Below are 14,877 nucleotides of genomic sequence, written 5' to 3'. Positions count from 1 at the left end.
CCATCCATCATCTACTTATCTATCTATCTATCTATCTATCTATCTATCTATCTATCTATCTATCTATCTATCTATCTCCATCTATTTATTTCTGTCTCTCTATAATCTCTCTATATCTATCTCTCTATCTCTCATTCCACCACCACCTCCGCCATGTGTGTGAGTGAGTCTTTTTTTAAAAAGGCAACTGCATAACTGCATAAGGTATTCTTTTGGATTATTATTTGTCAAACATATTATTTATTTATTATGAATGCCTCAACACCAACATATGCATTAAAATCTGTAAGATAGATGCAAGGCAGTTTTTTCATTTGATTTTTTTTTTTTACCTTGAAGATGTGGGATGGAGGAGAGAAAGGAAAAATCTTTAGAATGGATGGGAATTAAATGAAGTCACTTAGTTTTCCCTAGTAAAACACACTTTTTTGGTAATACTGGAAGTAAAATATAAATGTAGAAACTTGAGGGAGCTGTCTAGTCTAGATCTTTTCAAAATAATACGCAAGTCCCTCCCTGATGAACAGAAGAGGAAGGATTACATTTGTCAATAGAAACTGGGGGTGTTTGGAAATTCTCCATAGCAATATTTCTGCTGAAAGTACCGTGAAACCAAAACTCAGTCTAGACATACAGATTATCATGGAGCAATACTTTTGCTGCTTTGTGCTATTTCACCTGGCAAGGAGAGACTTATCACACAGATGCATAGACATCTTATCTTGTGTATTAAAAAGGTGTCTATTTTCCATCTACCAGGTGTTTTTGTGTGTTCGTTCCATGTTTTGGTATCTTCCCTACAAAACAGAATAACCGAACAGAATAACAGAATTGGAAGCCCCTCAAATATCGGAACATTGCTATCATGTCACCCCTACGTTTCCAGGATGTCTCCAAAAATCAGACACAATTGAACGGGGAGGATTGTAAACTGGCTGTCACATACCATCAAGTCCTGAATAAGTAGGCTTTGTGTCCACAATGTATATTTGAGCAATTTGCTAAAGTGGCCCATTTCCTAAATTTGTTCTGTACATTAATCCATTGGGTTCCCAACCCCCAGTTCGTGGATCGGTACTGGTCCACAGTCCATTGGGAACTGGGCTGCACAAGCAGTGGGCGAGTGCATTTGCACCAGCTGCTAATCCATAGAATCGGAAACTGTGGGGATCATTGCATTAATCCATCAAATAACAAAGTAGACTGGAGTTATTCAGGAGGCTAACAAAGAGAAGACTGACAGTAGACCATGTAAGACAGACAGACAGACAGTCAGACAGATAGATTACTTTATTGTCATTGCACCTTATACAACAAAATTAAATGCCATCTTCAGTGTACATTATACATTAAAAAACAAACAAAAACACACATTCTTCACATTCTATACAATTGAATTGAAACTATACAGTAGAATATTGCACTATACTGTAGAATTCAACAGGGCTACTGCCCTGGGATATAAGCTGTTTTTCAGCCTGTTTGTCCTTGTTTTATTGTCCTGTACCGTCTGCTAGATGGTAATAGTTCAAATAAAAGGGTGCTCAGGATGAGATGGATCTTTGAGAATGTTTTGAACTTTCTTAAGGCAGCAGGAGCTTTAATGCTCTTCCAATGAGGGGAGAGGGCAACCAATGATCCTCAGGGCAATGACGTTAACCCTCTGAAGTGCTTTCCTATCTGCCACGGTGCAATTGGCAAACCATGCACAGGTGCAGTAAGTTAAAATACTCTCTATGGTGCAGCAGTAGAAAGTCACCAGCAGTTTTTCATTCCGTTGTTTCCTGAGAAGTCTCAGGTAGTATAATCTCTTTTGACCTGTGCTGCAATAAAAATAACAAACTCCAGTAGATTGTGCAAACGAGTCTGTTTTCAAACTTGGGCATGTGTTTTATATGATCACAGTTGCACAATAGAAATGACTATCATTTTATTTCATTCTTCTACCATCAGAAGCTTTTGATCATCAAGTATCAAACCTTTCTTGAACAAGCATGTTTGACACACACTTCATATAGCCACTTTTGAATGCATGGTTAACTCAACAGAAAAGCCCTGGTAACAGGTTGAATGGCCTCCAATGGGTAACATCTCAAATTAGGCTACTCAAAACCAAGTCCTTCAGAAATCCGAGTATATACTTAAAGCTCCCAGATAGTTCGGCTAATTTCAGTGAAAGTTGCATCCAATCAAGGATTCAAATGACCTCAGCCTCTCTCAAAGTTCAGATTTAAATACACAAGAGGTATTTGAGAATATATATCTGTAAATATCTGTGTATCTGTCTGTGTGTATGTCTGTCTAATCTATGTATCTATCTATTTTTTCTGTCTGCCTTTCTGTCTCTCTATCATCTATCTATCTATTTCTGTCTCTATACTCTCTGCATCTCTCTATCTCTCTGCATCTGTCTCTCTACTCTATCTCTACCTCTATATCTCTATTTCTCCTTATCTATCTATCTATCTATCTATCTATCTATCTATCTATCTATCTATCTATCTATCTATCTATCTATCTATCTATCTATCTATCTATCTATCTATCTTCTATCTATTATCTATCTATGAATGTATGTGGGGGGGAGAGAGGGAGAGAGAGAGAGAGAGAGAGAGAGAGAGGAAGAGGGGGACGGTTTTTCTCTAATCACACAGACTTAATCAAAGTAGCTAACATTCAGGTCTGCTGCAATCAGATTAAAATTACATGTAACGCTACTAAAAAAGATACATCTAGGAAGCAGGGGTGGTCAAAAATATATTTTTTAAAGATGTCTGTAAAACAGGATTTCCTCCCCTATTTTCTTTGAAAACCCTTTGTTGGACTAAGTTTGCATGCCAATTTTATCCATCCCTTCCCTCTTTCCAAATCTCAGCCTTATTATACAGATGTCTCTTCCAAGGCATGGCGGTGCCTGTTTAGAATATTCAAAATAGCCGAGCTTGTACCATATTAACGTGAAACCACAAACACTATAATTAGTGTTCTGAAGTAAGAAGACCATAATCTTCTTGATAATGCCGCACTTAATAATGTCCTGTATGAAGGATATTGGTCTTGATGCTTTAAAAAATAGTTTTTTTGTGCATTATTTTTAAATTAAAAAGGTTATGTGGAAATGGAATCAATTTCTTCCTTCCCCTATTTTGAAATAGACCCTTCTTATTTGTTATATATGAAAGCTACACTTCCTCCCAAAAACATAGGGTGGTACTAGCAAAGCCCTATAACAGCAGTTCAGGTCCTAGAAATAATTTTGTGGTAGAGCAGAAATCGGAACCTTATACCCCATTTCCCCTGCCTGTTACTTTCTAATGTGAGATTCGCTTCCAGGAAAAAATGAGCAGCATTTTGCCAGAGTGATCAGAAATTATAGCTAAATATGTTTTGATTTAATCTATATAGAGCAGGGGGTCTCCAAACTTTTCTAATCAATTCTAGTCCATTTTCTAATTCTTAGAATAGAATGCCCCATTTCCCTGAAAATATGACCTACTCTATAAGCAAGTCCTAGCTTGATTTTTACATGTGCAGCCAATATAAGCCCTACCCCCCCAAAAATAAGCCCTAATTAAGATCCCGCCCACTCCAGAGTGGATGGGTAAAAATGAAGCTAGGGTGGGGATGTGGGGTGGAGCTGCCCTACTACCTACCTTTGGACAGTTGTAGTCAGGCCTCGCACACCCCAACATCTGCCTTGCCGGCCCATTTCTTCTGCAGCTGGCAAGGCTGGCATAGCTTTCCTGTAGGCCTCTGACATCACCCCAAAATAAGACCTGGTGCCTTTTTGGGTGGCAAAAAATATAAGACAGGGTCTTATTTTGGGGGAAACACAGAACTGGAAGGCACATTGGAGGTCTTCAAATCCAACCACCTGCTCAGGCAGGAAACCCCTATACCATTTCAGACAAAGAGTTGTCCAATCCATTCTTTAAAACCTCCCATGTGGGAGTACTCACAACTTCTGGAGGCAAGCTGTTCTACTGGTTAATTATTCTCACTGTCAGGAAATTTCTCTTTAGTTCTAGGTTGTTTCTCTCCTTGATTAGTTTCCATCCATTGCTTCCTGCCCTGCCCTCAGGTGCTTTGGAGAATAGCTTGACTCCCTCTTCTTTGTGGTAGTCCTTCTTTTCACTACACCAGACATACCGTTCTTCATATGCTTTTGCCTCCAGTCCCCCATGATATAAAAAAGATGCTGAGAAAAAAAAACAGTCCAGAGATCTTTGTTGCTCTTCTCTGGACTCTTTCTTTCTCAACATCTGTTTTATATCGTGGCAATCGAAACTGGATGCAATATTTCAGGGAGAGTCTTACCAAGGCATTATAAAGTGGTACTAACCCTTCCTGTGATCCTATTAATATTAGGCCTTCTTTTAGAACAGGGAAGATGGCCTTCCTAGATGATTCTTGTTTTATTCAAAGAGAAGTATAAGAAACTAAACTTTTAACCTTTTGGTAGATGCACAATTCCTGCTCCCTCCCTCTTTCTAATCACTTTGAAATCAAAACCAGGGAGTTGGGATTAGCTCTCGTTCCAAATATGTCCAAGTGGTGGATTAACAGGTAAGATGAGAAATGTCCTGCTCTGCGAGCAAGGAACATGTGCAAACAGGTGGGTGCATTCCCAGAACTTTGATGGGGGCTTTATCACTTCCTTTTACCGTGTAATTTCATATTTTTAAACATGGGGATGGTGTTGGTGGTGGAATTCAGTGATGGTGCCAGGTATTCATTTTTAGGCAATTCACATTTTGATTTCCAGACCTGAGCATGAGCTCAAATCCTATCAAGCTGCCACTTAAAAACTATAAACAAGAGAAAAATCTCTCTTGATTCTTTTCTGATTCTTCACCTCCATAGTTACATTTAAGGCAGTATTGCCTTTTTAGATATTAATTATATATGCAGAAATTATGAACAACGTATTTGAGATGTATTTTTCTGCTAATTATTTTCTCTTGGTCTTTAGTCACTTTCAATAAATTCTAACTTTGACTGAAAAATTTCCTGCACATACGTATAAGACCTTTAATAACAAAACAAATATTGATATATTTCAAGAAGTAAATTTTGGCTTTGCTAAGTGAGATTTAAATTCAGGGCTTTTCCAATATATGAACATTGTGATTTTTGGGGTGGGCTCATGTTATTTGTTCATCCCAACACCCTCACTTCAGCAAGCAAAATCTTCCAAAAAAAACCCCACAAGAATGCAATTTTGCCTAAATATTTGCATTTGCTATTTTAAATAAATGCATATTTTAAGAAATAAGTAAGGTGGTATAAGACCCAATATTTGTTTGTCTGTTTGACTAATACATCAGTTTTCTATCCAAAAAAATCTTATTAAGGTCAACATGACCACCACAACAAAGTTTACTAAAGTAAAACAAAATATAATTAAACTGGACATTTATATATAAAATAAAATGACTTAAATATTGCAAAAATTTTGTTTGGAAGGACAATATTTTTTTTCCAAAGGAGGAAAAGAGAAAATTAACATACTCCATGGAGTTATTCTGTTCCTGTGAATCCAAATGTTTATGACAGTTGTATTTTTTTTAAAAATCAGAATTTGTTACCAATATCTTGGTTTGTAGCAATCAGGCACTAAGTGTGCTGGTTTTCAAGTGTAATTTAGTCATTAGAAAGTTGGACTAGTACCGGTAGGAACAAGGAAACTTAGATTCAAATCTCTAACTGCACATATTACTGGGTGACCAGAAGTGGTATTCAGCAGGTTCTGACCAGTTCTGGAGAACCGGTAATGGAAATTTTGAGTAGTTTGGAGAACTGGCAAATCCCACCTCTGACTGGCCCCGCCCCCATCTATTCTCCGCCTCCCGAGTCCCAGCTGATTGGCTGGGTCTTCTTTTGTTGCCCTGCACAGGAGAACGGAGCTGGAAAGTAGGTAGTGGGGTGGGGAGAGAATTGGATTTTGCAATAACCTTCCCCTGCCACGCCCACCAAGCCACACCACGCCCACCAAGCCACACCCACAGAACTGGTAGTAAAAAAATTTGAATCCTACCACTGTGGGTGACTTTGTATTTTTCTTTTTTCACAGCACGATATTACTGTGAGGTTAAAAATGAAGGATGACCCCTTGTCCACCAACTTTAGTTTCTAGAGAAAAGAGAGGACATGCATAATAAATAATCAGACAAATAAATACCTCCTCCCTTTTAAACTGTACCCAGAAAATAATGACAACTGCTGTAAATCTTTCAGTACGTGGACATTTTAACTGACATAAATTTTCTGAACTCTTCCTGGCCAAACAAGCAACAGGGCAAATGGCAGATTAGTGCAAATTTGAAGATGGAGGAGCATTGTATGATTTGAGGAATATGATTAGGAGACTGGAGACTAAAACATATGAAGAACGGTTGCAAGAACTGAGTATGTCTAATTTAATGAAAAGAAGGACTAGGGGTGACATGATAGCAGTGTTCCAATATCTCAGGGGCTGCCAGAAACAAGAGGGAGTCAAGCTATTCTCCAAAGCACCTGAGAGCAGGAGAAGAAGCAATGGATGGAAACTAATCAAGGAGAAATCAAACCTAGAACTAAGAAGAAATTTCCGGACAGTTAGAACAATTAATCTGGACTAGCCTCCAGAAATTGTGGATGCTCCAACACTGGAAGTTTTTAAGAAAAGATTGGGCAGTCATTTGTCTGAAATGGTGTAGGGTTTCCTGCTTGAGTAGGAGATTAGACTAGATGATCTCCAAGGTCCCTTCCAACTCTTATTCTGTTATATCCATTCTCTGTTCACATTGCCTACTGATATTCTCTTTCTGAACATTTAATTTCTCCCATCTAGCCTGGATTTTCTCAGCCTTCCCTTTCCTCTTGATCCATTCACTCCTCCATCATATATTTACCTCCACTTTGGTCTTCATTTTACCTATACAACTATTGTATTCATTCTGAGGCCTTCTCTCACTACATTGTACCATGCACACTTCTTAATTCTCCATAGCTGAGGCCATCTTCATTGTTGGCTATAAATATGAATAATTTTCAGCAAATATTCTCACTGCACTAAACTTATTTTTGTTACTCCTGGTTTACGCAACTTTCTCTTCCTTAGAACAAAGAAGGCAGAATCATACTTTTATAAAAAAAAAAAAACCTTTTTGGTTTCTTATCATAAACATTCATTCCTTGTTACAGATCATGTATTGCATTTTTATCAATATTCATTCTTCTTAATAATCTGTTGTTTCATTTGAAAATAAACATTCTGTTGCAAAGTACACACAAATTATTCTATTTAGTTTTCATCATTTATTTATAAGCCAGTGCATTTTCTCTATCAAAACTATCTTGGTTTTTGATACACTAATTTTCAGATCCATACTCCACAATGCATCATACAATGTATTTAACATTAGCCGCAAATTATTCAGCCGACAAAAAAATTATCTGCCCTCAAAAGTATGCATACTTTCATACTGCCATCAATACTACTGTCATCACAAGCATTCTTGTATAATTATCAGTGTATTATTCCGCCAAGATGTCTATAAAGATTCTTAGTCATCCAAGTCATGCTTGTCCCAAAGGTGCTTTTTCAAAAGGCAATTGGACTTCCTTTGTTTTGTTTCAAGATGTTTCACTTCTTATCCTAGAAGCTTCTTCAGTTCTGACATCAGACATCAGAACTGAAGAAGCTTCTTGGGTGAGAAGCAAAATGTCTTCAAGCAAAACAAGGAAGTCCAGTTGCCTTTTGAAAAGCACCTTTGTTTAGTTTTAGTTTACTTTACTTTATTGTCATTGCACCTCATACAACGAAATCAAACACCATCTTCAGTGCACATCATGACCATGACCATAAAAATAAACACAAATACACATCCTTCACCCTCCACACTGTACAGCAGAATTCAACAGAGCTACTGCCCTGGGATTGAAGCTGTTTTTCAGCCGGTTTGTCCTTGTTTTTATTATCCTGTACTGTCTGCCAGATGGTAATAGTTCAAAAAAAGGATTCCCAGGATGAGATGGATCTTTGAGAATGTTTTGAACTTTCTTAAGGCAGCGGGAGCTATAAAGCTCTTCCCAAGAGGGGAGAGGGCAACCAACGATCTTCTGGACGTTAACACTTTGGAGTGCTTTCCTATCTGCCACTGTGCAATTGGCAAACCATACAGAGGTGCAGTGGTAGGTCACCAGCAGTTTCTCATTCAGTTGTTGTTTTCTGAGAAGTCTCAGGTAGTACAATCTCTGCTGGACCCTTCTGACCAGTGCTGCAATGTGAGCACCCTAGGTCAGGTCCTCTTTTATGGTAACACCCAGAAACTTAAAACTGGCAATTGATAAGCAAGGGCTGGATGTCTGATCTGTTCCTTCTATAATCCACTTTGGGACAACCATGACCTGGATGATTGAGAAACTCCATAGACATTTCATTCTGTGACTGTTTCATCTTTGGCAATAAAATCAAACTGCTTTTAGATTTATAGTATTCATTTCTCATCCAGGGGTACATACGACCATCCATAAAATTATGTTTAAACCAGATATTTGAAACAGACCTTCTGAAACAGCAGGTATTCACAAGTCGTCAACCTTATTGATTCTTTTTTTTTTTTTTTTTGTAAATTTTATTTGAGTTTTCACAAAAAGAAAAGAAACACAATTAAAACATCTTTTTTGAAAGCAGCGTAATCCCGGGTTACATTTCTTCGTGCAGACACAATTTCAGGTTCATGCTCATTTTTATATTCTATTCCATATCTTATTACAATTTTATATTTTCTACATAGCTTCTCCCCTCTTTTAATTTCCTCAATTTTATTATATTTATTTCATCTCAATTCAAATCATTATATTTATATTTTTGTCTGTCCTGTTTCAATTGTCTATTATCGTTTCTCATTAAACAAAATTTCTCCTATAGTTACTGATTGGAGTATGACGCCTTTATATCTTTCCCCTAAAGTTATAACACTCAATATAATACATAGCTTCCATTCGGATTCTGTATGGTACATTCTTAAACTACACACAATATTCTTATAATATATATATATATATATATATATATATATATATATATATATATATATATATATATATATATATGTATGTATATAATTAAAACAACATTCCATTCCAATTCAATTCTATCATTAATATTAAAATTCATTAAAGTCTTAAGATTTTTCACGTTACTTTTCAATTAAATATCATACCTCTATGGGAACAATAATTAGCTTTCCATAATCAATTCCCCCCCTCTTATATTTTATAAAACATTGACTAATTAAAGTGTTCCCATTCCTTCCTAATTCAATTTTCTCATTTATTTTATTTCATTTACTTTATTCACAAACATTTCACTAAATTACACTAACCATTCTATCCCTCATTCTAATCATATGTTGTTTCCAATTTTCTAAAGTTATTTCTATTTCAAATATAACAACACAATCTCATGTACCTTTACAGAATCCTCCTTTCAGTTAAATTTTTACCCATTATCTCTATCCTGTTTCTTTATATCTTGCTCCGGACCTTTGTGACTTCTTTTCCTTTCCTTCTTCCCTCTCTTCTTCTCCCTCCCCTTTTTACCCCTTTGTCTCTCTACCTCTACTTCCCTCTTCTGTATGTCCCCTTTTCTGTTGTTTTCCAGTATTATACTTATTTTTCGAATTATTTTTCTTTTCTTTGGTTGTTTTTTTAAATCTTAAATTCTCCATCCTCTTTCCCCCCTTTCCTTTTTCTTCCCCACATAGTTACTTGTTCATTAAAGATGGCTTCTTCTTTGTCCCAGTCTTCTTGTTTTGCAGTCTTTTCTTGTTGTTTCTCATAGTTCCAAATCTCCATTTCTAAGAATTGAAAAACGAAGCCAAAGGAACCCTTCCCTTCTTGTGCCTCTTCTTTGTACTTTTTAAGTTCCATTTTCAATTCATCGCAAAGTGATGCCATTGTAAAAAAATTTAAACAACCACCCGATTGATTTTAGTCATTAAAATTTAATAGCCAAAAATCCAAAAGTCACCAAGTAATCCAAATACACACAAACTGTTTCTTTTTGCTCTTTCTTTTTTTCCCACTTTCTCTTCCTGGGGTTACTATTTAGTTGCAAAGTTTCAGTTAAAAAGTATCTTTTAGAAGTCTTATTGAAATTTACTTTAGATTCTTTTAAAGTCCAGGCAGTCTCCTCCCTCTTCCAGATCCTGCCCTTATTCTTTTTCTCTCCCTTCCTGCTTATAGAAGAAAAAGTTTTTAATGTCCAGAAATCTTTATTGTCCCTTTGGCATTTAGTTATATTTTCAGCTTAATTGCCTGTTGATGCCAAAGTGGATTTTTCCAATTTCTTATTCTTAATTGTCAATATAAGGAAGGAGAGAGAAGAAAAAAAAGCCAAACCTTTCCCTTTTCACTTTCTTTCGCTGCTTCCGACTCTTCTTTGGGAGCGATGTTATTTCTTATAAAATTTAAATTCCAGGGTACCTTAGTTATTGCTGTTTCAACTGAGCCCGGTCAGCCAAAACTTTCACTTCTTATCTTCCTCCTGCACGTTCTTTTCCGGTTTGAGTACTTCTTTGAGGTGGCCATTTCTGACCACTGCTCCTACCACCTTCGGGAAAGGGAGTTTGACCAGCTGAGGAGGAGAGATGCAGCTCTCCTCGACCCTGCTGGCAGTCTCCCCCTTCTTCACCACCTCTACGGGGTTGCTTAGCCCCGAAACCAGCCAGCTCGGGGTGCTCCAGCGGCGAGCCCAGGCAGAAACCATGCACGATCGTGGATTCCTGTCTGTCGCCGAAGCCCTTCAAACGGAAGTCTCAATCTTATTGATTCTTGAGTCTGCTATGGGGTCAGTCACATTTTCTGTACTCTCTCAGTGTGTTCTGGTCCATGCATTCATGTCACCTAACAAATAATTTCTCCTCTAGATGATATTCATTCAGAATATCGCACAAAGATTTCGAGATCAGTTCCTAATAAGCACTAGCAACTGATCTCGAAATCATTGTGCGATATTCTGAATGAATATCATTATTATCAACATTCACTGGAGCAGTATATGCAGCAGTCACAAATCTATGGATTCTTACTTTCAGCCACACACAACAACACATGACATCAATTCACACTTTCTGATGTATATTTCATTCATAATTAAAGCTGCATCTTCACTTCTCTGCAGACGTTCATCACCTTCAGGCTGCTTTCATTCAGCTGTGTTATAGTTTTCTTTCCTTGAGCATGTTTCTCTTTCATTTAATTAATTTATTAATTGTTCCTGCATTCCAAACCACAATCGTCCATAGCAGAGGTGGTATTCAGCAGGGTCTGACCAATTCTGGAGGAAATTTTGAGTAGTTCAGAGTACCAGCAAATACCACCTCTGACTGCCCCCCCCCATCTATTCTCTGCCTCCCAAGCGCCAGCTGATCAGCTGGGTCTTCTTTGGTTGCCCTGCACAGAAGAACGGAGCTGGAAAGCAGGTTAGTGGGGTGCGGAGAGAATGGGGATTTTACAGCATCCTTCCCCTGCCACGCACACCCACAGAACCAGTAGTAAAAAAAAAATTGAATCCCATCACTGGTCTATAGTCATCACTAGATAGACCAATAAATATTGACCTCCATTCCTTATAACATATTTGGTTAAGAGGTTTTCATAGAGCCCTTTTCCCCCAGTAAGATAAAGCTTTCGTTCTAACCGTGTCTCATACGGCATTCCTTGCTAAGAATAAATGCATGATCCCATGCATTTTTGTCAGCAGTTTAATGTAATGTTTGATTTACTGTTAATTTCATATGGAATATGGCATCCAGTTTTGGTTCACACATTACAAAAATAAATGTTGAGACTTTGGAAAAAGTGCAGAGAAGAACAACTAAGATGATTAAAGGTTTGGAGACTAAACATATGAGTGGTTGCAGGAATTAGGTATGGCCAGTCTAGAGATAAGAAGGACCACGGTGACATAATTGCAGTATTCCAGTATTTGAGGAGCTGCCACAAAAAAGAGGGGGTCAACTTATTTTCCAAAGCACCAGAAGGCAGGACAGGAAGCAATGGAGGGAAACTAATCAAGGAGAGAAGCAACCTGGAATTAAGGAGAAACTTTCTAACAGTAAGAACAATTGATCAGTGGATCAGCTTTGCCTTCAGAAGTTGCAGGTGCTCCATCACTGGGGTTTTTAAGAAGAGATTGAACAACCATTTTTCTGAAATGGTATCGGGTTTCCTGCTTGATCAGGGGTTTAGATAGAAGATCTCTAAGGTCCCTTCCAATTCTATTCTGATTGCTTGATTGCTTGAAAATTCACCCAGTTCTATGAAGCAGCGTTTTACTGACTGTAACATTTATAGCTTTCTCTGAATCTGATTCCATAAAATAAAACCCAAGCTTGTAAAATGTAATCTGGAAATCTCAACATTTCTTTGCTAAATATGTACACAATCGTGAATCTTTTATCTGTAAGAAAATGAGGCCTTCAGCATCTGCTTTCATGCAGCCATAAGTCTTTGTCTCTGTACGTGCCATTCATCTGAATCATTGCTTTATCAATGCAACTGTAATGTTCGATATACAAATACAACAATTTATTTATATTAAATTTGTTTTGCACCCCTCCCCTCATGGGATGACTCTGGGCAGCTGACAACATTAAATGCACAGGCCAATGAAAATTGCTGCTGAACTTTCCAGGTCAATACAAAAGCAGATGGTCCCAGAGCAGGAGGACAATTAAATGTTTAAGCTCATTAAATGTTGTTCCTTCTCAGCGCAAAAGATGACAGAGCTGCCCTATTTTGTCAATGCCATTTTTACAAATCCACCAAATTCAACTTCCCCAGAGTGCTATCCACACCCACAAACACACCCACAAAATTGGGCTGATGTTCTTTTCGACGGCTTTTTAGATCTTGGTATGCAGTTGCTTAAATAAATATAAATAGATAGCAAAATATCTATCTGAAAAGGCCAGTTATCTTCCACCTTTTTATTGTTTGCTTCATGCTGTACAGAGTTTCTTTCAGATAACTGTTCTTTTAAAACTTTCTTCTGCGGATTGATTTTGCCGAAGACAAGGGGGAAAAATAATAATAATAAAAAAGCTTCTGCCCACTTAACCCTCGGCCTTCAAGTTGTTAACGTTTTGCGTTTTGCTCTGATACACAGCAAAATTGATTCTTTTAAGAGGTGGTCTTCCCCTCCTTCTTGGTATTTTTGTCCTCTTTTTCATGGTGCTACAGCTGCTCTCTTTTGCCTGGCTATTTCCTCTAACAGAAGATTCATTTAAGTGATCTGTATTGTGTTATTATCTTTCTCTGATGCTGTGGTTTTAGTGCAAAGGCAGTTTATCTTATTAAAGTTATACTCTTTGGGAGAAACTCATTTAAGTGTGACCTACTGCATTACTTCCAAGCCCTTTTGCGTGCTGTATTGGACATTGGAGGGCTGTCGATGCCTGTAGTGCATTCAAGCAAGGGCCCTTTCCAATGCTATTTTGATAATTTTCATTCAGTTTAAAGAGCTCTTCTGTGTAAAGACTACAAATATTTGAACAACAGTTTCAAAATACATCCATGTGAAGGTTCAGGTCCATGTACGTGGAGAGAGAGAAGGGAAGGAAGGAAGGAAGGAAGGAAGGAAGGAAGGAAGGAAGGAAGGAAGGAAGGAAGGAAGGAAGGAAGGAAGGAAGGAAGGAAGGAAGGAAGGAAGGAAGGAAGGAAGGAAGGAAGGAAGGAAAAGAGGGAGGGAAGGAGATAGGAAGGTAGGAAAAGAGGGAGAGAAGGAATTTTGAATTTTACCTTTATTGTCATTGCATTCCACAAATACAATGAAATTTGAAAGCTACTCCAGCACAGTGCCCCAAACACCACATCACAATCACACAACAAGTATTTAAAAATTAAAATAATAATAATAATAATTAAAAACCTAGTCTAAAAACTATCTAACACATTTAGTAAGTTAAATACTTTAAAAATGCCACTATATACATAGGAGATGAGGAAGAAGGAGGGAGGGAGAGAGGGAGGAAGATGGGTGAAAAGAAGAGAGAGAGGAAGATGGGAAGGAAGGAGGAAAGGAAGGACTTAAAAGTTTTGTTGGAAGGATGACTGCCAAATTGCTAAACAATATAGCTTGGTTCTCCAAGAACTTAATGGCAGTATTTGCATATAGAATAAAACTTCTGCTTGAGATTATTCACAAGTGGTTCTAGTTGCTTCCGGCTGACACTGCCCAATGACCTCTGTGCTGATTCTTCAATGGTGAATCTCCTATAACCTGTAATTCTTATGTTGCCTTAGACCAGGGGTGTCCAACCTTGGCAACTTTAAGACTTCAATTCTAGGAGTTGAAGTCCACAAGTCTTAAAGTTGCCAAGGTTGGACACCCCTGCCTTAGACTCAGTGGTGGGCTGCAACCAGTTTAACAACCGGTAATCGTGTGCTTTGCATGCGCATGCGCAGCGTTCAAAAACCACCCATTTTAAGCTTAAAAACTTACCTTCTATGTCAGCGCTGGTGAATAAAACAGCTGAGGCGTGGCAATCCGCTGGGCTGCACAAATGAGCTGAGCTAACACAACAGGGAAATATAGGACAGGAAAGGGCAGAGGTTGGTGGGCGGGGCCAACTGCTCACCGGAACTACCGGTTTGCTAGAGCTGGTCCGAACCGGTAGTAGCCACCACTGCTGAGACTCCCTAGTCCTTTCTTCTTCTCACCCTTTCCCCAACTTTTTCTCAACTTCCCTAATCTGCACGCAGGTGACTCTCTGTATGCTAAGCCTGTTATTTATTCTCTCAGATATTTCTTAGCCTCCGGTTGTCACCCACAGGTATGGCTTGCATGTCTGGGAGGCCATATCCCAGGACGACAGATAGTGTTTC

General features: G+C 38.1%; 1 long non-coding RNA gene across 2 annotated transcripts in view; it reads right to left on the bottom strand.

Moving 5' to 3' along the window:
• Positions 1-14,567, bottom strand: part of LOC148130977 (uncharacterized) — an 84,477-nt gene extending 69,910 nt beyond the window's left edge. The window contains exon 1 of one of the 2 annotated variants that reach the window (XR_015749532.1): positions 14,495-14,567. This is a non-coding gene — a long non-coding RNA (uncharacterized LOC148130977). The remainder of the gene's footprint in view (positions 1-14,494) is intronic. The other variant, XR_015749531.1, reaches the window with a different exon arrangement.
• Positions 14,568-14,877: the final 310 nt, after the last annotated feature.

This window comes from Notechis scutatus, chromosome 4 (genome assembly GCF_049901735.1).
Source record: "Notechis scutatus isolate UNSWTSFEM ecotype Mainland chromosome 4, rNotScu1.2, whole genome shotgun sequence".
Classification (NCBI taxonomy): Eukaryota; Metazoa; Chordata; class Lepidosauria; order Squamata; family Elapidae; genus Notechis; species Notechis scutatus.
This window is presented reverse-complemented; position numbering and strand designations above follow the sequence as displayed.